This window comes from Pelodiscus sinensis, chromosome 2 (assembly GCF_052426305.1).
Source record: "Pelodiscus sinensis isolate ZL-2025 chromosome 2, ASM5242630v1, whole genome shotgun sequence".
Classification (NCBI taxonomy): domain Eukaryota; kingdom Metazoa; phylum Chordata; order Testudines; family Trionychidae; genus Pelodiscus; species Pelodiscus sinensis.
Genome location: NC_143053.1, coordinates 106,969,641 through 106,993,631, shown reverse-complemented (window position 1 = coordinate 106,993,631; position 23,991 = coordinate 106,969,641).

The following is a 23,991-nucleotide window of genomic DNA, read 5'->3' as shown; positions in this document are numbered from 1 at the left end:
GACCATATCCACAAGTTAGTTCTCACACGCAATAGAAATTCAGGGCAACAAAGGTATCCATGAAAGGTTCTTTTAGACTAAAATTTGGTGAAGATTAAAAGAGGGCAAAAGTTCAAATGAGAACAAGCTACTGCCAAGTAAGCAGGAATCTTGGCAAAAGGGAAGGAAAAAGCACCATTGGTTTAAAAGGCAAGTAACCATGGCAAGCCAATAGCTCCATGCTAGAATCTGGTTAAGAAGTAATATCACACAGAGACACGATTGTTTATTCAAGACTAGCCCATGAGAGAACAGTTGTCTCCAATGAGCATTCTCACAGCTTGGATTCAAAATCATAAGTGCACTTTTTTAAAGTGTCCAGCACTTCTTCGCAACCCATTTGGTGTTAGACAAAAGGAAAAGAAAATATAAAGTTTATTTGAGTGTTCCTTGTGGGTTTTAGACATGGTTTTATGTATGGAATGGCATTTCATGTCCGCTGTAGAACTGGTATCATACTGTTCTGTTGCAGTTGCCAGTAGAAACAGTTGATACATTTAAGAACCTATAACCACTTCCAAGGTTCAGAAACTGGAAGCAAAGTGACTGGGGGGGGGGGGGGGGGAGGGTGGATTGCTTGTGCATATATGCACTTCATTTTGCAGTGCAAGAAAATGATGGATTGTAGCTGCTGACAGATGAGAGAATTAATATTAGACCTGGAATAAAAATAATGGCAAATCTGGTCAAAAGTAATTTACCAAAGAGGTTCTGTGAATATTAACAAATTTCTTCTACACAGGCCCCCTACATAAATTGTGCATCCTTGTCTTTCAGACACATCAGAACAAAAATGGAAGCTCCCAGCATTTCTGCGGAAATAAAAGATGATTTCCATTATCACCACAGTGACACAGACAAACAGGTATTAGCGGCACACGGGAGAATGGAAGATTGTCCTCTAATTTTTTAACTTGTTTTAAAATACAGATAGGAGAAACTTGAAATACATATAGAATGCTGCAGGACACCCACTACTGCAAAACAGATGAGCAAGAGGGGGGCAAACTCCCCTCTCAGTTTCCCTGATACAAATGTGGAGTGACGCCTTCGAAGTCAATGGAGTTATTTAGGGCCCACACCAATGCAAAGGAGAGGTGAATTTGATCCAACTATTAAAAATTGGGATGACTTCATAGCCTTGGGCTGATCAACAAATATCCCCAAATTCAGACTGAATAGCCCCGATCCTGCAAAGACAGCCTCTGCATTTGTGTGGAGTCCTTCTGACTACAGGGGCACTCCATGGCAGATCCCTGCACCTCCAGTGTGTTTTTTCCAGGATTAAGGTCTTCAGTTGGTTTCCTTAAAACCTTCAGGCAACCCCAAGGATGGATTGTAGACTGAAGGCCTGATTCCTGACTTTCTTGTGCCACGTGTAGTCGTTTACACTTGTGCAAAGAAGTTGTAAAATCCAGCCAAATAAGTAGCACAAACTTCCCCTTAGAGTGTTTTAGTGGTGGTTTTAAAGTCCAAAGTGCTCATGACAAGTGCCATGGTGAAAGCCCCAAAGTCCTTTGAGGAGTCCTGTGGCACCTTATAGACTAACTGAAGTGTAGGAGCATAAGCTTTCGTGGGCAAAGACCTACTTCGTCAGATGCATGTCCCATGCATCTGACGAAGTGGGTCTTTGCCCACGAAAGCTTATGCTCCTACACTTCAGTTAGTCTATAAGGTGCCACAGGACTCCTCGTCGCTTTTGCAGATTCAGACTAACACGGCTACCCCTCTGATACTTGACACCAAAGTCCTTTGTTTACCTACCACACAATGAAAACCTGTGCAATAGAAATGCAATGTCTCTTAGCTTTCCTATCTCAGAACTGGCTGAACAGGCCGTGGAGATAATTTTGTCCTGGAAGGATGAGAGAGAGTAGAGGAAGACTTGAAATACAGCTCCCCAACCCTAAAAACCAAGCCAAACTATTTCCCTTCTTCCTCCTGTCCAAATTTCCAAATCCTTTCTCCAAAGCATGGAGTCACTAGAGCTTCTCCATGTAACAGCAAGAAATACTTTTGCATTTGGACAGTGTTTTTCCTCCCCAGTCTTGCTCCCAGAAACAGCTGAACAGTCTTAGCTTAAATAAGAATCTTCTTGAGGCAGACACCAGCAGGGTAACTTTGAGCAAAGTTATAAGCAACTTAAAACAGAGTCCTGTTGGGCAACCTTAATTAGTGATGTTGCTACCCGTGCTTCAGTTTCCCCATGTCTCCAAATGGGGATAATGAGTCTGACTTCCTTTGTAAAGTGCTTTGAGTTCTACTGATGCTATAGTAAGATCCCACCCTGTACCAATCTGTTTAACATTTTTTATATCAGCTGCTTTACGTTTTCCTGGTACATGCAGAGAGAACAACATATGCCCTGTCTTACTGATCCTTCAAGCATGGCTTCTCAGTGTGCTTTAAGAATTTTCCCAAAGAGTTCAAGCTAGAAGGTTAAATCCCTAATGAATAGCATGATGCTGCCACTTCACAGATTAGCAGCAGCAGTGCTATGAGACCGTGCTCTCAGAGCACTGACTGGGTAGGGGATGGACAGATAAAAGAACCTGATCTCTGCCCAGAGCCCTTGTAGGCTCGAGAGAAAACCCCATCCCTAATTCCTGCTGCTGCCAGCTATCCTTTGATAGAAGAGTGGTAATGCCACTCAAATAGGTAGCATGCAGGCTGTAGGAGAAAGGATGTGCTGGACGGTGCTGCAGGGACACAACAGGTAGAGAGCCTGAGCTTGCGGATCAGGCCAAGGTAACAGTCGGATCACGTGGTCCCTAAGAACGTGCAGGAGACACAGGCATTGTCCATAGCCTTAACGGAAGGCAGCACAGATCCCTTTAGACATCTCGGGTTTCTGTCTGACTGACTGCACTTTGAGTGTGTCTAGACTACAGGGTTTCTTCGAAATAAACTTCACCTGCATCTAGACTGCAGCTGAGTTCTTTCGAAAGTTTTTTTGATCACGGTAAACCTTATTTTATGAGGAATAATGCCTTTTTTAGAAAGTACTCTTTCGAAAAAAGGCACAATTGAATGAACAATGTGCATTTTCGAAAGAGTGCCTAGACTCTTTCGAAAAAGCGTCTCGCTTTTTCAAAAAATCTGCTTGTAGTTTAGACGCTCTCTTTCAAAAGAGGCTTTTTCAAAAGATTCTTTTGAAAAAGCCTCTTTTGAAAGAGGCTTGTAGTCTAGACGCAGCCTTTGTAACAGCTATGGGGTTTTGCATATACTAATTAAGGTGCTGGGATAGATCTTGGTGTTGGAATGATTCCTGGGTACATTCCTGCTTCCCCAAAGTTTGTAAGAGTTTGGAACAACCTAGGAGAAAGGGGAGCCCCCAGCACAGCCCTGATCAGGGAGAGCTAGGTAATAGACCAGAGAGGTATTGAGTTACATCGCCTCTTCTGAATCCTCCTAGCACTAGGGGTAGCAGTTTGCTGCTGCTATAAACTACTTTTGCCCAGTGAGGGGGAGGGAGTATGTGCATCCAATGTGCTGCTAATTGCTCATGTTTCCCCACCATCATGCTCTGGGAAGGTAGTATTTGGGTGAATAGGCTTCTTTTTACATATCTGGACCTAAGGCAGCCAACAGAGAGGGGCTCTTGCACCTGCATGTGGGTATGGTCTCGGTTGTGCCCTAGTCCTCCAAGAATAATTTTATATTTTAAGTCCTGTGTATGGCTTCTTAAGTTTGCCATTTTATCAAGTACATTATTCTCTACTAATTAGCAGGATGCCAATTTAGCCGTGAGAAATTAAGCATCTTAGAGGATACAAATTATTAGTAACTTGACATACCTGCGGAATAAGGTCTTTTAAAAGGAATGTACATACTCCTCTTGCACTCGCAAAACAAATGACCATAGCTGGCTATGGTCTAAGAATAAAGAAAGCAATGACAGGAAAGCTTCTGCTGGTGGACAATTGATGGAAGAAGCTAAGACTTTAAATCACCAATTAAAGCCTAGAAATAGGAGGGACAAAACTGGGAACTAACAATCTAAGAGGAAGCTAATGTGTGTGTGTGTGGGGGGGGGGGTTGATAACATAAGGGAAAGTGAAAAGAGAAGATGAGAGAGAACATTATAGCAAAGAATACTGAACTAAACTTTTGAAGAAAGGCGAGGAAGCAAGAGACAGGATGTCAGAAACACATAGGATATTACTAAATGTAAAAAAAAAAGATGAAATGACAAAAGGAAGGAGTTGGAAAAGGATATTTTATTCAAGGAATAAGTTTTGTTTGGAATCTTGTTCTGAATGTCATGAAAACAAACCCTGGCAATAGAAGTCCAGTTTCTAAGATGCCTAGTTCTTCTCTCTGAATTAACTCCACCCTTTACCAAGCTGCAGCTCCCTTGCAGTTATTTGAAGACTAGGCGGCCCCCAACAACCAAATAACATTTTCTTGTTTGGTTTTTGTTATTGTTTTACTGAACTCAGGAAACTAGATTCAAGAGGGATACTAGAGTTTGGATGATTTGCAACCTTGTTCAACAACATACAGTTACTGTAATTACATATTCCAATCTAATTCAGAGTTTTAAACTACAATTTGGAAATATGGGGTTGGGAGCATGTTCAGACACAACCTGAGATTTCAGAGAGTGGAATGGGTCTGTTTCAAACTGTGTAGTTGTGTAATGTTGGGTGAATCTCAGGTAGTCCCAGATGTAAGTTGTGTTCCAAGTTTAAATAATTTCTTGTGTTTAGTTTTTACAGAAATCATTACTGAAAAACCAGATTCAGAGGTCACTGGAAGTGAATGGAAGGATCACTTGCATAGCTTCATCACTGAGTTCTGTGTACCCTCCTTTAACAGAAATCCAGAATTCCTGGTTTGTTAGTTTTGAAAACATGGTCATCAGCATCTGATCACCTGATAATTCTAAAAGACTTTCCTGAGCAGTGATGATTAAGGTAGGAATGGAGTCAGCTGTTGCCACAATGGGGTTTTGAAACCAGTCATGACCCAGTCATTGTTCAGCTCCCAGAAAATATTAGCTTAAAAGAGCTCTTCATGCAGCATTCTAGAACAATGTGTGTTTGCTGCCTGGCGGTTAACAATTTCCAAACAGGCCTCATGTTCTTCAGGTTGCAATTGCTTTGGTGCCGAAGCTTGGTGATGAATTATGAAGCATGTCCAAATTGCTGCTGGTGCCACTTTGTTTACCCATGCTGCTGCTCCCTTGTCCTGTCATGGCTGCTGCCCCATCAGTGCAACACACATAGCCCAGGTCAGACCTTCCTGCACTATGAATGTATCAGTTATCTTGACTATTTCCTCACAGGTTGCTCAGACTGGGATCTCTTTGCAAAAATAAGTGTTTTCTCTATTGTACTTGATCTGATATAAAACAGAAGCTGGGCCGTGTTGGCTGTGTCTGTGTCTGTGAACTCAGCAAACCGCCTGGCAAAACACTGACTCTTCTTCACTTGTTCTATCAGCTGGTCCTGGATGTTTTCTGCAAGATAATCAAAGGACTGAAGGATGATGATGTTAGTTGGCATAGGAATCATTTTCAATGCCCTGGCTCCTAGCTCCCCCATCATAATTCTGCAGATGTCTATTGGTGCTGGAAGTGGAAGGGTCTTATCAATGGCTTATATTTGTTTGCATTTTGCAATTTCTGTGGCTACAACTTATGAGCCTTCTAAGGCTTTCTAAGGAACAGTTACTACTTTACACGTGATTTAGTCTTAGCTGCTTGAATTCTTCTTGTTTCTGAAGGAAAAATTGTGGCTCTTGGTTATGGATTTCCTGAAGTTTGGTTTCTAAATGCCTGCACTTCATGTTTTCATTTACTAACACATGGAAACAAATGACCCAGTGTGGCTATGGATTTTCTGCTGTAATATCAAGACATACAAATCCATGCACAATGTAACGATCATTGCTTTATCTACTTCTCTTCCTTTTCAGTTTTAACATTGTTAAAAACATTTCTTCCTTAGCCAGATGTGTGCATTATGGAGGCTTAGCACTTGGTAAAAAATGTTCCATTATAAAGATAAGATGCACCTGTCTCTCCCACTGCCCCTTTCCGCTATTTGCAAGTGCTATTGCTAGAGCCATCCTGCAGAGTGCTTCCCCCAGCAGGGAGTCTCTCTGCTGAAAGCCCCTTACAGGACTGGAGGGCACAGAAAGGCTCTCACTGCTAGCAGGCCCAGAGATAAGATGCAAGTGAGTTAATAATTTTGTAATGTGGAAAAAACCCAACCCAAATGGGCATTTTGATTTTTTTTCCTCAAACACTCTTGGATCCCTGCCATGAACACTTCCTGGCTCCCAGTTTGGGAAGCACTGCTTTATGCTACAAAGACAGCAATGGAGACATCACTTATCTGGGATCACTGACCTTTATATTTCAAATAAATGTATGTTTCATCTCAATATGCAGGTTGGAGTGTGTAACTGATGGAGAGGTTTTGGAGGCATTGTATCAGTCAATGTCAAAGGCAGCTGTGGCAGGTCAGTAACTTTGAAAATTAGGCCACTTCTTCCGGTACTTGACTTTGCATTTAAGGACCTGTAGGGGATCTACCCCCAGGGAGGGGCTTAAGTCCGCCCCCTCAGTTACCAAAGTCGTTTGCAACTCCACGCGACTCACTTCGCTCGTGCCTCTCGGCGGTTGGGGGAAGGGGGTTCGGGCCCGCCCTCGCTCCGGACCCCAGCCCAGGGCCCTAAGGTTAGGGAAAGATTCCCCACCTAGCAGGGGGGGTCGAGACCCCTAAACTCCCCTGCTCTCAGGGTCCACGTCCCTGCCCTGGGCCACTTCTTCCCCCGGAACCAGTCGGCTCACCTGGGTACCCCCTCAGTTCCCACCCAGGGCCTCCAACACCGGCTTCCGATCTCCGGTCCTTGTGGGGGAAGCGTCTCCTCGGCGTTCCCCCCCCTGGCTGGCTCACGGCCGCCTTTCAAATGGCCTGCCGGTCGCAGGCAGATGACGTCCGTGCCTTCATCTGCCTGCGGCCCCTCCCCGGGCCGGTTGTCCTGTGACGTCACCACGACGTCACCCCGCCCCCATCTCCTTCCGGCGCTATCTGCCGGCCCCGGTCGTCACCCGGCCGGGGTGCCGGCCCCCCTGTGCTAGACCCGTGGGCGGCTGTCTGTGCCGCGCCGGGGGATGAGCCCTCCCCCCATGCTTGCGGCGTCCCGGCGGCCCCTCTCACCCCCACCCGCCCCGGCTCGTTTCCCGGCCAGTGCGCCGGCTTCCCTGCGCTGAGACCGCGGGCGGCTGTCTGTGCCGTCCCGGGGGGTGAGTCCTCCCCCCCTACCCGCGGCGTGCTGGCGGTTTTCGGCAGGGGCGGGGCTACCCCGCCACAGGACCTGAGTTTAGGCACCGCACCTCCTGGTCAGTTAGGAAAGTTTGGTTCAGTTTTTCTTCTGAGCAAAGAGTCCAGGCACAACAAATTGCACTAAGCTGCATTTGTCAAAGATGTCATTGCTAGTAAACAATCCTGGAGAGGCCCATAGGGTAAAGCAAGGGCTTCTTGGTCCCCTTCTCCCTCCACTTCGCTTTTGCCCAGTTTGCACTGCTGTTTCAAATTGGTTGTGATTGCTTTAGTGTGGCAAAGAGACAACTCCTATCATCAGTCAGAGTTTAAGTCCATAGTTCTGTGCCCAAGCAGCAAGTTAAATCGACAACAAATAAAGATATTGTCGTTATGGTGACAGTGGGTGAAAAGTGTTTTTTTTTTTTTTTTAAATTTCCAAGGAACATTTTGGTGACTTAGGTCTGAATGTAAAAAATAAGATATGGAGGTGGGAAAGCAGCTGCAGTCAGGAAGAGGCAGAAGGAGACGAGTTTTAGTTTATACATATGTACTGTACTAATGATCATGACTCATTAAAGGATGAGAATCTGCAAATGGTAACTAAAGAGCAAAAGGAAAACAGGTTATTTATTTATACATACATACAGGTTGAGAGTCTCTAATCCAGCACTCTCCGGACCAGCAACATCAGTGGTCTGGCATGGTTTTAGTTAGCTGGATGTCACTTTTTATGAGTGTGGCCAAGTTTCCAGTGGCCCATAATATTTGTTTACAGCCAACAGTCCTAGTTCTGTTCTGTGCTGTATTTAGCTCGAATTTGCCCTAAATGTCCTCTAATAGCTCAGTAAGCCATGGCAGTGTTGGTAATGCTGCTAGACAATATTGACCTCCCGTAGTCCAGAAAATTGTCTCGTTCGGAACTGGTCAGGTCCTGCGGGTTCCAGACTAGAGGGGTTCAACTTGTACTGGAGAAGGTTAGGTTGAAAAAATTTGTGCTTGGAGTGGAAGGTGATGTGATTTGTGAGAGTCCTGAGTTCTTACTAGAGTTTGCTCTACAGTCTCAGAGCAGCCTGCGAGAAAGCTGTGTCTCCTTCACAGACAAGATGGATAAATGGGGACACAAAGTGCTTAAGTGACCTATACAGATTCATAAAGCAAAGTGATGTGGCAGAGTTGGAAGCACTTTACAGCACAAATAGTACTGAAAAGTCTTATGATGTTCCTGTGACATACTGTAGATATATTATTATTATCTTGGTCTTTGGTTTCCAGGTAGGGAAACCAAATTCAGTATTAGGCTGTGAAATCCTGGATTTTAATGAAATTTGAAATTACTGAGTATCTTGAATCATCACTTCAAGACAAGGATTTATAGTTACAATAAGCAATGGGCTTAATTTTGCATAGGGCAATAATGTCCCTAAAGTGTGGGGAAAGAAACTCTTTGTGCCCTTTTCATTGCATAAAATATCACATAGAAGATGACAAAATCTGTCAGTCTATAAGCAACCAAGATAATGTTATCCAGTGGTTAATTCAGAAGACTTTGCCGAACTCTGGAGTTTATCTCCCAGCTCAGCTATCTGATTGCTGTCTGACTTTGGGCAAGTGACTTAATGCCTCTTTGCCTCAGTTTCTCTCAATATTTAAAATTATATTGATACTTACCTACCTCACAAGCATCTTGTTTATTTGGAGTTGATACTCACTGTGCAAATTTGAACAGCATTTTCGCTTGTCATTCATCTCTTTAATTGGTGACGGGCTCAAACCTGAAAATTAATTAGTATCCGTAAAAAATCTTTGAGCTCATCATAAAAGTGCCAGGGATGATTATGCCAAAGAAAAACTGGATTTGTGCTCAGCTCTTCCGCCATGTCTACTCGTGTGAGATAGGAAGCATCACCCGAGCACTATATTATCTGTGTAGTGTAATTAATGCTCTGTAAATTTATGCACTGCTCTCTCTCTCTCTCATTATCACTGCTGCAGTGAGATTGATATCTCTTGTGTTATCTTTCTGCTATGGTCTCTTGTAAGATGCATCTAGTAATAGTAAATGCTAGAGCTCTGTGTGTTATCCTGTTTTTTTAAGGCAAAGCTTTTCCCCTTATTGTTCATATTTTTAATTGATGATGGGCTCAAACTAGAAAATCCAGCTGTGAATGTGGGCCCAGTCGCCCATGAGATGTGTGCATTCAGCTGCCACTGAAGTTAATGGAAGTTGTGTACGGCCCTCTCCTGAAATGACGGTATTCCTGAGGCTGCATTTCCTCCCTTTCCCCTCCCTCTTTCCCCCCAGAAGAGGCACTCCTAGTAATTTCTATGGGAGAAGAGGACTTTTGTGCCCAATGGAGGGATCAAATGGCCTCAACCCCAAACTTCATATCTAGTGTGTCTAAACAGCCCACTTTCGAAAATTGCCCCAGTCATGAAAGATAAGACCACATCTGGGTTGGGCTTTTGAATGGCACAATGGCTTGGGCATGTCTGGATTTTTGGTTCAGAATCATCTCTATTTTGTATCTTTTAGACATATAATTATTAAAGCTATCAAAATAAACACAGCGCTGTGTTGTGTTGTTTGAGAGTTTGAAAAAAAAATTCCTCTGCTGCATGCTCCCCTCCATTCACCACTGATCAACGTGGCCTGAATCTATATTCTAATTTTGACTGCTATGTAAGTGGAATAAAAAATAGGGTGTTTAAAAAGTCTCTGAGTGACTTCTCAGTGCTAAGTTTTTGCAAGAGATTTTACTAAGGGCTAATTTGTCTGTCAATAAAAATGTATTTTAAAATTCTTTTCAAAACTAAATTTTACACAGTGGGACTCTTTGTTCCTGGAAGGCAGATGAGCACCTGCCAGACACCAACTACAGGCCAGAATCTGGTTTCACAATTATTTGGCAGCTGTCATTACTACTTTTATTTATTTATTTATGTATTTTTACTGCTAAGTCACAAACAGCATCTCCAATGTTGATTCACGCAGGAAAAAGGTCAGCTGTTAGCAAATATCAAACTCCATCGAGCCAGGCCCCCTTCAACTGATTCAAACATTTTCCAAGGATCTGATCTCACTGGGATGAACACATCCTCTGACCAAAATTGAGCTAAAATGTATTTTGTTCTCCTGTTCTCCCTAATCTTGGAAGATTCAGATGGCATGGAATCCCTGTCTCTGTCCACTCCTGCACAGAGGAGTGCAGGGTGGCTACTGAGAGGAATGGTACTTCCCTAGACTGTGGCTCACAGCTCTGCAGGTACCCTGTACCCTTACATCTGATATTACCACACTTAGGGTACGTCTAAACTACATGCCTCTGTCGTCAGAGGCATGTAGATTTGTTGTTTTGGCAAAGTCAAATGAAGCTGCGATTTAAATGATCGCGGCTTCATTTAAATTTACATGGCTGCCGCGCTGAGCTGACAAACAGCTGATCAACTGTTTGTCCGCTCAGCGCGCTAGTCTGGACGCTCCCCTGTCGACATCAAAGCCCTTTGTCGGCAGCCCCGGTAAACCTCATCCCACGAGGAACAACGGGGCTGCCGACAAAGGGCTTTGATGTCGACAGGAGAGCGTCCAGACTAGCGCGCTGAGCGGACAAACAGCTGATCAGCTGTTTGTCTGCTCAGCGCGGCAGCCATGTAAATTTAAATGAAGCCGCGATCATTTAAATCGCGGCTTCATTTGACTTTGCCTATGTGTCTAATCTACATGCCTCTGATGACAGAGGCATGTAGTCTAGACACAGCCTTACAGCTGGAGAACAATCTGAATCCGTGGAGAGGTTCCAGCAATGTGAGCAGTGGTCATAGAAACTCTTTGCTACCAATTTGTGACCTAGGGAATTGATGCTCCTTACTAAAGTTCCTCATACTGGTTGTTTCCTTATAATTATTAGCTGTCTATTCCAGTGGTACCTTGGCACCATATTAAATCTGATATTACCTTAAACTCAGGGCCGCATTATGACTTTTGTGGGCCCTAGGCACTTTTGCCTTCGTGGGCCCCTCCCACCATAATATCAATATTAAACATTATTTTTGATATAACTTTAAATACTTCATTTTTTTTCTGTTTTAGGCAAAATTTAATAGATTTTTGTGAGCCCTAAAAGTTTCAATTTTTTTCTGATGTGAGGAAAAAATAGTAAAACATTTTCTTTGACCCTAAAAGTTCATTTTTTTTCTTCTGATTTTAAAAGAAATTAAAACATTTTCGTGGGTCCTAGGCACTGTGCCTAATGGATAAGTCTGCCCTGATTAAACTGCCCCTACCTGCCAGAAGAACAAACCCACCCACCTACTAAATCCCACCATCGGCAGTAAACTGCCTGAAAGGAGGCGGCTACAGACTGGCTGAGGAAGTGAGTTCAGTGCAGACAGACCTTCTACTGGGAACACTCTGCCTCTAGCAACTTGCTCTTTAGCCTGGGGACTGACAGCAGACACTCCCCAGCTGATTGCAGCCACCATGATGGGACCTAGGGTGAGAAGTGCTCTTTTAAATAGTGCTGCCCTAAATCATTTAGGTCTGGCATCTCTTGCTGGTTAAATTAATATATCACATTTTAATATCCATATATCATGTTTTAATTAAAAATGATCGATTGCTGCCAGGCCAGGCTTTTTTCCCCCTAGGCATTTGGTTTGCATGTTTACTGTGCTAAAACAGTTACATGCAGGCTGTATTGTCCTCTGTTCACTATGTTAAAAACACATTCTCTCGGGCCAGGGGTGCCTGCTGCTGAGAGAGCATGGACAGCAGTAAGCACTATGGCTAGATGCGGAACCAGACTTGATTTCTAAACATCTTAAATCCAGGGATCAGTTCTGGAACCGGAGATGGTTGGGGCTGTGTTGCAGCAAGAGAACCGGGGTGGAACTCCGAGGGTCTCATATGCAAATGGTAGCCAGCCTTTTACTGGTTCCAGAGTGCGTTCCCCAAGCTCTGCTAACTGGTACAGTGTAGGGTGCAACCATGGACACCCCCCCCCCCCCCCCGCACGCAGGGCTGGTCCTAGATCAAATGTTGCCCTGGCAAGAAGTGTCTTTGATACAACATCTCCATTCATTAAAATTTTGAATACTTAATTTTTTATTGCATCTGGAGCCCATTTTGTAACTTGAATGCATGATTTATCCCTCTCCTATAACATGATAAATTTGTGTGCTAGGATCTGTAAATCTGCAGGTGGGGTGCCCTCCACTCCTACCACCTCAGGTGGTCACCTAGGTCTCCTGTCGCTAAATTCCACCATGCACTTCTCTCCACCATTTTCAGCTACTTAGTGCTGGTGGTAGTGCTCACCATCAAGTGATGCTGCTGCAGCAATTCCTTGTTGATTGCCTCACTCTAGGCTGGGGGAATGAGCTCTTGGGCATGAAGTCTGACAGGTAAGCTTCCTCATCTTGAGGTCACTGTAGATGCAGTATTCCTCTTCAATACTCTAAGTACCATATACACACAACTTCCCCCTCCCTACAAATTTAAAAACAGAACTCCCACTGCAATATGACTCTTACCAGAGATCTCAATGCAGCCCAGAGCCTACAGACCAGAGAGACTTTTTGCCTCAAGTAGGAAAAACTGTTCACAAAGCTGCCCAATGAGCCAGCTATTATGTCCCTCATTTCATGGGATACAACTTACCACAATTGTGCAACCAGCAAGTTCTGGCCAGCAATCAGATGGTGGGGTGAGAGCTAAGAGGTATTTTTGTCAATCTTTAGTAAAGGTGTGTGAACAACAGGTTTTTTTAAATTTAAAAACAAGTTTTAGTGAAGTGAAAAACTTTTTTTAAACGGTTTTGCATCTAACAAAGCATTTCACTCAGCCCAAAACAAAAATATATTTCGTGATCTCATGTTTACCTCTTTAAAAATATTAGAATTAAAGTAAAGTTAGAAATAAAAAGTTATTTGACACATTTTGATTTTTCAATTCAAATGTCTTCAGAAAAATGTTAGTTTTTATCAGAACATGGTGCATTTATCAAAAAAAATTTTCACTCAGCTTCTTTCTTTAGGGACCTGACATTATCATGCTTACCTTCAATGCACTGAGTGTAAGTTGTTAGCGTTGCGTGGAGCTATTAATAAGAAGGGCCATACTTGATCAGACCAAAGGTCTATCTAGCCCAGTATCCTGTCTGCCAACAGTGGTCAAAGCCAGATGCCCCAGAGGGAGTAAACACAACAGGTAATCACCACATGATCCCTCTCCTGCCACCCATTTCCAGAAAACAGAGGCTAGGAACACCATTCCTACCCGTCCTGGCTAATAGCCATTGATGGACCTAACCTCCATCAATTTATCTAGCTCTTTTTTGAACCCTGTTAAAGTCCTACTTTTCACAACATCCTCTGGCAAGGAGTTCCACATGTTGACTGTGCCCTGCCTGAAGAAAAACTTCCTTTTGTTAGTTTTAAACCTGCTACCTATTACAGTATACTTCCAATAATCCGGCACCTTTGGGACCTAGGTGGTGCTGGATTATTGATATGCCAGAGTACCAGGAGGTACTATAAGGGGGCATACTCTCAACCCAATCCTCCTTCCCCCCCCCCCCCCATCTTATGCTTGGATCCTGGAGTCGCGCGTTTCCCTCCAGGCGCTGGGGCACGTGCGCTGAGCAGCCGGCTTTTCAATAAGCTGGCTGGTATGCCGTGTGGGACCCAATCCCCTTCCCCTCCTCTTCCCTTCCCTTCCCCACAGCCAAACCTCTCCCCTCCCTGCTGTCACCCAATCCCCCTTCTCCCGCAGCCTTATGTCTGGATCCCAAAGCAATTGCCTGTGCTCAGCGGCCGGCTGCTAGCATATGCCGGCTGGACGCTGTGTGCACAGAATGGCGCGGGCCGTGATAGCACATGCGGCTCACAGCAGCCTGCCATGAGAGCGGCTGACCTGAGCAGTTCCAGGTTCCAGTTGATGCTGGACTATCAGGAGTACTGGACAACTGGATGCTGGACTAATGGAGTTTTACTGTAATTTCATTTGGTGACCCCTAGTTCTGCTATTATGGGAAGAAGTAAATAACTTTTCCTTATTCACTTTTTCCACACCAGTCATGATTTTATAGACCTCTATCATATCTCCCCTTAGTCTTCTCTTTTCTAAGCTGAAAAGTCCAAGTCTTTTTAATATCTCTTCATATGGGACCCATTCCCATGAGTAAGTACTACTTAAGAGGGATAAGGGGGACAGAATTGGGCCCTATGGCAATACATTTTGGCTGCTGAGAAATCACATACAAATGGAACTGCTCAGTGGCAGATTATCTGAGCATTGCCAACGATTTCCATAATGAGCTGTGGCAGTCCTATTTCCATGTAGTTTATGTGCAGCCATTTAATTATTACATAAGAGTGTTCCTCCCTCCCCCTCACAAACACACAAACATATTGTTAAATCCATTGATAGTCTTTTGTTAAGGGTTGGTGGTTTGCTGCAAAAAGATACACTCATAAGGCAAAGCTACGTTACTGTCAATTTTGAAAGACGCTCCTGTCCATCATTATCAAATATCCTAAGTGCCCATGTTCTGAAACAGTCTGCAGCTACTTCGATTATGAGTCACTGAGTAATTTAGCCCTGCAAGGGATATTGTAGCCTTTTCTCCTCCTGTCTTTCCCAGAGCATGGATGCCAGTGGGGGACCTTCATTAATATTCACGGTAATGCACATTTGTTTGCCCCTTTGGCCACTACATGGAATACACACAGAAAGGGGGAAGGGCACAGGGAAGCTTCAGAATTTTTGCATCTAAGACAGAAACCTAGTGAAGCACCCCAAGCTGTTTCTGTCAGTCAAATAGGAATGGCAAACATTTACACTCTCTAGAGCCTGTTCTTTGAGCTTTGTAATCATGAATGCAAAACAAAAAAAATGTTCTCACTGAGCAATGGTTACAAATATGGCTCAGGCAGATAATGTCACTCATTAGACTAGACCAGTGTTAGAGTTAAAGCTGGATGCATATTACAGTGACCCACTTAAAGTGGTGGTGGTTGTTATTGTTGTTCAGAAACCTCACTTTCTACCTTTTAGCCCATTGGGACTCAGCTACAACAGTCATACTTCACATTCATCTATAGGAACATCTGGCCCATGTCTAACATTTAATTTCCACACCATTAGAGTCAAACAATACATGTACATCAGTAGATAATGTAATGCATTATCACGCAAGGCAGAGAGCAGCAATTTATTAGCCTAATTTAAAATAGCCTTCAGCAAAAAATAGTGCATCTTAATTCTTTTCAGATCCATGTATTACATATTTTTCTGTAAAATGTGAAGGTATGGACTGTGACATGCTTTTTTTCACTTTGCTGCATATATTATTTTTTATTCTTTTTAAAAGGAAATATCAGTCCTCTGTACTAAAAGAAAAAAAGTTCAAAACCAAGGTACATCCGTAATAATACAAAAGGAGAGATCACACTACGGGGAGGACAAAAGATAGGAATGCCCTGGAACACAAGTAGAAGTGACCTTTCTTTCACAGAGAAGTTGTGATTTGAATTTAAAGATTGTTCAGAAATTCCTTGTCTGCGTTTGAACAATCCATGGCCTTTTAAGTGTGTTTCAGATATTTTCTTTTCCTTATTCTAGGTAAGGATGTTTATTAGCTGTTAACAAAATATTTAAACAAGTGAAGAATTGCCACTAACCCATAAAACATGAGGCATGTTTCACCAATGAATACCCTTCGTTTGGTTAAAAACAAAGAATTTTTTCAAATTTAGGGTAGCCAGATGGTTTCAACAAAAATAGCCGACACACTTGACATTGCATCACAATCTACATTACATCTTATTTAGAACATACTGGACATGTATATTTTCTCAATTTGTTTCCTGAACAGAAAGCTCAAATACTGGACTGTCCGGTTCAAAACCAGACATCTGGCAACCCTAGTCACATTGCTACAAGAGGAAAATTCACTTCCTCTGCAGAGTATCAGCACAAGGTTTATGCTCCCCTTAACTCCCTCTTAAACACTTTGAACAGGTGTGAATTCCATCCACCCCTCATTAAACATTTGCGATAGGTATTGGCCACAAAATCCAGATTTTGTTTTGAGCTCTCCTAAAAGTTCAGTATCCAAGATTTTTGTTCAGACTCATGTTTCAAACAAATTGATATCCTTCTTGTCCTAAGAGCTGAGAAATAGATAGAATGAGCTTATACAGGAACCAACGTGAACATCACTTGCAACAAGAGGAATCAACCTGTTAGCAATTATGCTATTCTACACAAACAGGGCAACAGAAGCCAAAATGGTTTTTGTATCAGATTTAAGGAAAACAGAATAGATTAAAAGAATATACAGCCTCCAGGAGAATGAAAATACAGTGATTCAGAGTCTACAATATTTTTCCTTGAACTGCCACCTGCTATTAGCGAGTCAGACTTCTTAGGCCAGATCCTCAGTGTTAGTGTTGCATCATTTATATCATGACGTGGCCTCTTATATTTCAGAGCATAATACACAGAAATCCAAATTATAGATGTTAAAAGCTAACATAAAGAGCAGTCAGAGCCACAGAGCACTCTTGTAACAATAGCTGCATGCAACATGTTCACCAACACTGAAACGTACTACAGGCCTTTGCGTGCTAAATACACATAGGCTACGTCTACACTGGCGCGTTCTGATGCAAAAACCCTTTTGCAAAAGAGTTCTTCTGCAAAAACTCTTCCAGAAGAGAGCGTCTACGCTGGCATGTGATTTTGCGCAAGAGCATCCATGCCAATGTAGTCATCCTCTTGCGCAAGAAAGCTCTGATGTCCGTTTTAACCATCGGGCTTTCTTGCACAAGAAATTCATGTTGCCTGTCTACACGGGCCTCTTCTGGAAGAGCTCTTGCACAAAAGGTCTTCTTCCTGAATGGGAGAGTCAGAGTTCTCACACAAGAAGCCCTGATTTTATAAATTAGAATGTCAGTTTACTTGCGCAAGAACACGTGGCCAGTGTAGACAGGCAGCAAGTTATTGTGCAAGAGCGGCCGCTTTTGCGCGAGATTGCGCCAGTATAGACACAGCCATAGTGTCTATGAGCTACTTGAAACTCAAATTAAACAGAACGTTACACTTTTCTCATGTTTTATCAGAAGGCTTTTTCCAGAAAAAGCCTAGAAAATTATTATATAGCCCGAGACAGAGGATGCAGGATGCTGTCCCTGCAGATTATATTCTATGTTTATTGCTACCTAGTAAAGGCACAACATTAAGAAGGTAGTTCACATTATAATACAATGTAGTTCTGTATTTTATACATTCAATTTCAAAAACAAGCAAAGATTATGGAGCATTTTACATTTTATTTAGTTAAGAATATTCATTTTTAGGTACAGAAATAACATGCTTAACTTAGGAGTTTCTTGGGGTATATCTACATGTATGTCTACATTGCACGGTTATTTTGGGATACTGCAAGTATCCCAAAATGGCTACCCTGGGTCTACACAAGCCGCCCATTATTTTCAGATTGCATATTTTATTTTGAGTTTAGGTTGCTGTGTAAATGCACCCTATTATATTATGTAAGTAAGATATTAAAACAAGATACTTAACTGTTGTTATATTTTCGTGCTTGCTCTCTCTCACTCACACACACACACACACACACACACACACACACACACACACACACACACACACACACTGTCCTGCCTATACCAAAAGATCACACACATTGCTGAGTTTGACAAGCAAAGCATTTGATGCAAATATGTAAATAGTAACAGATAATATTCAGCCCCAAGTGAGTGTGTCCACTTTTGTGAGCTGTGGGCACCACAATAGGCATACAAAAGAAGAAGGCAACTTAAGGCTAGGTGAAAATTTGGCCCTAAATATTTAATACTATATTTAAAGTAAAGTTTCTCCTCACGATTCATTTAGTCTTAAAGTGGGATGTGTTTATAGATAGTGTTTTGATTAAAAAAGGCTAACTTCTTGCTATTGTTGTCATTTTAGAGCATTCAAAAATAGATGTTCAATGGCTATTTTATAAATTAAATGTTGAAATAATGTCAATGGAAAATATCTACAAATGGAAATTTTCCTCTTTATGCTTTTAAAATTACACCCTTGGCTGTGTCAGCTACAGGATCTTAAATTCTGAGTGCAAAGCCTCAGTTACTAGACTGTAGCACCTGAGCCCAGGTTTTCAGAAGTATTCAGGTAACTAGTACAGGTCCCTTAGTACAGGGGCAGTAGCAAACTCATAACTACTAAATGTGGTTTGACCATTAGTGGGAGACAAAGACACATACTGGGAATGCTTAGCCTAGATGAAGAGAGAAATTTTCACAATAAGTTATTATGTCCTTATGTGTGGTTGGACATGGGACATGTATCTTTGGATAAGAATGTCATTGTCATTGCAATTGTGGTAGAAATGGAAGCTTTCCTCTGTTGTCCTCCCACCGACTTGATTTTCATAAGACAACTCCATCAATAAGCAATAAGGTGTTTTTTATATACTCATGGATAGGGATGAAATTCACCCAATATAAAAGACCAACAGAAAGTGTATAATTCAAGCCCTATATTGCAATGAATTTCACATCCTCTTCCCCTTTGTAGTTTTTTGAATCAGTCTCTTCCTTCCTGCTTCAAACTTCCCACTGTTTACAGTGGTCAGTGTGTAGGAGCTCAGTTTCTTAGCTCAAATATAAAATGACCCAACTTTACAAGGAGGACTCTGGCTTTCTGTTTCTTGAGGCCGTCCGGCATCCTGTTGACAGTGCCCTTGTGTTGACAAAAATAACATATGCCCACGCTGTCACTGGTGAGGGAAAGCATGAGGAACCGCAAAACAGGATCCCCCTCAATAGCCAAAGAGGCTGCTGCTGTTCTAAAAATAAGAAAGAGCTGTGTGATCAGAAAGCAATTAAGGTTTATAGAGAATGTAATTATTGATGTGTCTCCCGTAAGAAAGAGGATAGTCCTCTCATGGAGGAAATTGCTCAAATGTCCCTAGTCTCTTTTTTCTAGAAGCTTCTATTTGCATAATTTATTAATTATTTTAGGGTTGCTGTTTTTGGCTGAGTTTGCATTTGATTTTCAAAAAGAAAAGAAAAAAGTGAAGATGGAGCAATAACCACGGAAGTCAATGCATTCCAGTCCCTACCTTTTGTAACCCTGATCCATGCCATATATATAGCCGGGCCAGGAAAAACAGACCAAATCTCTTACCTGCATTCCTGTTGTGTCAGATCTTTAGGACAGATAGTAGGGCAGATTTTCATGGCAGAGTGTATTACTCTTGGAAGTAGGTAGCTTATGCTTAGGTACCTGAGTACCTTGGGGGGAGGGTAAGGAGGAGAAGACAAAGAAAAGGTGCTTCAGTTAAAGCTGCCTCAGGGCACCAGCTAGTTACGGGTTGGTGGGTTTTACAAGACTACTTACTATGCTATTCAATTAAAAAAAAGAGCAGTTACCATAGCAACACCCACATCTAATGGCTCTTATGCTACCTCTGAGATGCAAAGCACCTTCTTATAGAGATCCATTGACCAATACAGCATGTCACGGGAAGTTTTATGCTTCTAGCACTGGTTTAAGAGAGAGAAATGTGTGTTCCAATAACCAGACATATTTATATCCCCAGGTTGTAATATTAATTTATAACAAATTGTTTTGGTTCCTTGAAATCTATTTTCTTCTCATTACCATTTCCTTTTTAGTAGCTGCCTTATTTTTAAATGGATGTCTGAATATTTTATTAAATACTGCAACGATTTTTCATCTGGGAGCTGTTTTCCAGGTCCAAATGGTAGCGAGGCAATATCTAGCTGTTTGTCTAACCCAAATCTAGGAAATGCCACCATTTTGCCATGTTTCAGCAACCATGGGAGAGCAGAAACCAGAGGCCAGGAATATTCTATGGAACATATTTCGAATTGGTCAGTGGTCAATATTGTTTTGAATTCATAAAAAGAAATGAGAGCATAATTTTGATGTGTCTTGCTTGGGGTAGGAGTAGGGGGTTGGTATGGAGGAATGAGGATCCTCTCCTCATGTGTAGGGGTTCAGACACACAACCCCTTGAGCATTGGAAGAACCAAGCTAATTTGCCGGGAGGCAATCTGTAATTCCAAGGACTGTTGTCAACTGGCTGGGGGCAAGGAGTAGCTGAGCCCCAGTGAGCCATCCCTTCACCTATGCCACCTCAGAGGCATATTCAGTTGTTAGCAACAAGTACCCAGTATGCATACTGTTTTTGGACAAGCAGTAAGGAGCACGGCATGCTCTCTCCTTCCAATGCCAAGCACTTTCCCAATGTGTGATATGTTCTGTGCAGACAGGAATGAATTCTGTCCTATGCGTACCTCAGGGGGGCCTGGAAGGAATATTCTCTGCAGAGATTGTTATTTTAATTTGGGAAAACAGGATAGCTCAGAGGTCTTCTGTTCAGTGGCTCCTGCCTCATTCCTTCCTGCTATTTGACCATTTCTACTCAAAAACATGAAGAAGGAAAGTACATCCTAGATAATCTGCAATTTGCAGCCTCCTAGCTGTACTGCCTGGAAGGGGAGGAAATGTAAGTTTGTTAAAATCTTTCAGGAAAAAAATCCTAGAACTATCTCATCTACCAAATAAAACAGATAAAGAACCAGACTTTTTCATCCACAGCATCATGATATTTAGATGCAAACTAGCTACATTTATGTTTTATATTATTCCTGTTAGTGCAGTACTACCCCAAATCTCCACATTTAAAAATATATAGCTAATATTGGTCCTGGGTTATTTGTCCAGAAATACAGAACTTCCTGTATTATTTGCAATGATTCTAAATTTTTATTACCTCAAAATTAGGATAACTGGAAAGGTATATGGTGAGTGAAAGCAAGCATGAGTTAAAAATGTCTAAAAAGTCTTACCTGGGAAAATGAAGAGAAACATAAATTGCTAGCATTGCATATTTAAAAATTCAACAGCAGGCTAAAATTATCGTTTGCATTAATGTATTCTGAAATATGAATTATTAAGTAATTCACACTGGTGCAACAAAAGCCAGTTTGGAGAACCTACTTTAGCCAAAAGCATTCTGCATCCTTTTCTTCTCACTCTCCTCTAAATACTGCTAAAAATATAAAGGGGATTTTTCTAATTGGAAAAATGAATGAACAACACCTGTATGAAAAACGCGTCTTCACATTACCTTTTAAAAAATGCTTATCAAACAAATGCAATTCAAATAGTTGACACTATTCAAATCTTCCTTTTTCTTTTAACTCCTTTGTGTTGTTCACCCTTTAATTCCTCCTCCCTCCCGCTTTATATCCCCGTGATCGCTTTTTATCACTTGGTTCTTTAAATACAGTTCCATTGTGTCTAGGTCAAGGAAATGACCTGCCACAAGAAAGAATGGCAATATAATGCACGTGCAGTGCTATGAGGTTAGCCTTTGGAGCGGAGAGGCCTCTGTGTAGTTGGCCCAGTGGCACAGCAGCAGCAGAATGTAGAACTGTCAGACAGCGGGCTGAGGAGAGCTCTCTCCAAGGGGCCAGAGATCAGTGTGTATCTTTCTTTCCATGTGTACAGTGTTACAATGGGGAGGAGGGGGGAATAGGCAAGCAGATCCTACATATTATAGTAGGACTGGGCAAAATGCAGCCTGGGGGCCGGATCCGTCCTGCCTAACATTTTGATTTGGCCCGTGGACAGCGTCTAAGCACTTTCTATTTATATCCTGCTGCCCATGCCACTGAATTTCCTGGAGGTGGCTCAGGATCCTATTTAAATGGCTCATGGTCGCAGCACTACTCCAGCAGGGGCCGGAGCTGTGAGCCTTTTAAATAGGCACAGCAATCCCAGGCGACTGCTAGATAACATGGTAGCAGCAGAGCCAGGAACTGGGAGCCCTTTGCTGTGTTTTTAATTCCAACCCTCTGGCCCACACTATTCTGGGGGAGGCTAGGTCCCACCCCACCCTTTGCACATAGGCCCCTCTCCTTCCAGGGGTGGAGCCAGTCCATGACCATGTACCAAAATTCATGAAGTGGCCCCCCTACAAAAATTATTGCCCACCCCTGTATTACAGGATCCAAGTCAGCACCAGCCTTATTCATAAAACTAATATTTGTTACCAGGAGAGGTCCTTTTGACGTGCACGAGTAAGGATTTCTCATATATATGAGATGTTCCACAATTGGCTCCTCAATTTGAATCATTCGGGATCCTTTTAACTGGCCATTTTTTTCCCTTTTACATTTTCCTGAGGCAAATTCTGCATTGATTCTGCCTTGACAACCGGACTGAAGGCAACAGAGCAGTGCAGGATGTAAATTAGGACAGATTCTGTCCCTTTGCAGTAAAGATATCCCATTAACAAAAAGTGGTAATGTCTTTTCAGGAGGGGTTTCTGAAGTACTAATCTCAGACCAGTGGAGACACTTAAGCTAATACTTCCTTGGTCAAAAAGGGAGGGTGTCGCTGCTGTGAGATGGCTCACTAGCTTTACAACTCTCTCCATTCCTCTTGGATGGCCAAATCTCACATTTTTCTATTAAGAAAGCAGCAGTAGAGGTAAAGGTCTCTCCAAGATTTGAGAGCAAATAACTAAGAGAAAGAGACAGTAACAGCAGAACTTAAAGGTCAGTTTTTAACATAGCAGGAGGGTAAGAGAGGGGTGCCCCGTGCCGAGCACGGCAAGAAGGCAGTGGTAGAGTGCGATTTAGCATCTGGGCATTCATTTGGCGTTTTCAGAAGCACTTAGAAGTCCCTATGCACTATTCAGCCAGCTGCACAACTAAGCCGGGAGGTGCAAGTTAAGTCACTTTGGCACCAGCTACTCATTGCTTGTGCTGTGCAACACATGCACATATGGGAGCCACATTCCAAACTAATTTAAAAGACTTCCAAACATACAAGTCCTGGATGTTTGTGAGAGGGAGACATAGGCAGACAGATGCAGCACAAGCGAACAAGTAGTAGTGAAGGACGTAGGGAGAGAAGGCAATGCTAGCAAGGCACCCCAAATCACTCTTCTGGAATAGTCCCCATGCAAGTGATTTGCCTAAGGTCAAACAGCAAAGATGTGGCAGAGCCATGGTTAGTAGTCAGATTCCCTGATTCCAAGTTCTTTGCTTTAACCACTAGTAGGCATCTGATTTTTGAATGTACTTGCATTTCCATAGCTCCAGTGATTTTGTTCACATCAGAGACAGCTTAGAAAATCAGGATGACAAGCCTTCTTACCACAGCTCCTCATTAGGCTTGGAAGAAATAAATTATTATTGGTAAATGTCGCTGACCATTGATTTCCCCTTCACACACACACAAACTAATGGGGGTGGGGAGAAATTCAGTGACAAGCACTGAAATTTACAGTTAGACAAAGTAAGAAAAATGCTGCTTGAAAACTTATTTGAGTTTGCTTTTAAGGATATTTACTTTGTACATTTTGACATGTGATGCTGATAATGTCGTGATTTTAATGGCTGTACAGTTTTGGCTTTTGAATCTCATAGTGTATGGTCATTAAATAATTGTCTGATCCTCCCATTGTCTGAAAGCCTCACCATAATTTGTCACGCCTGTGAAAATGTAAATTGGTAAAAAGTTGAAAAAATGCTTAAAATCCATAATTTAGTCAAGTATGAAAATTTAAATGCATAAAAATAAATATTGATATTATCCATTAAAATT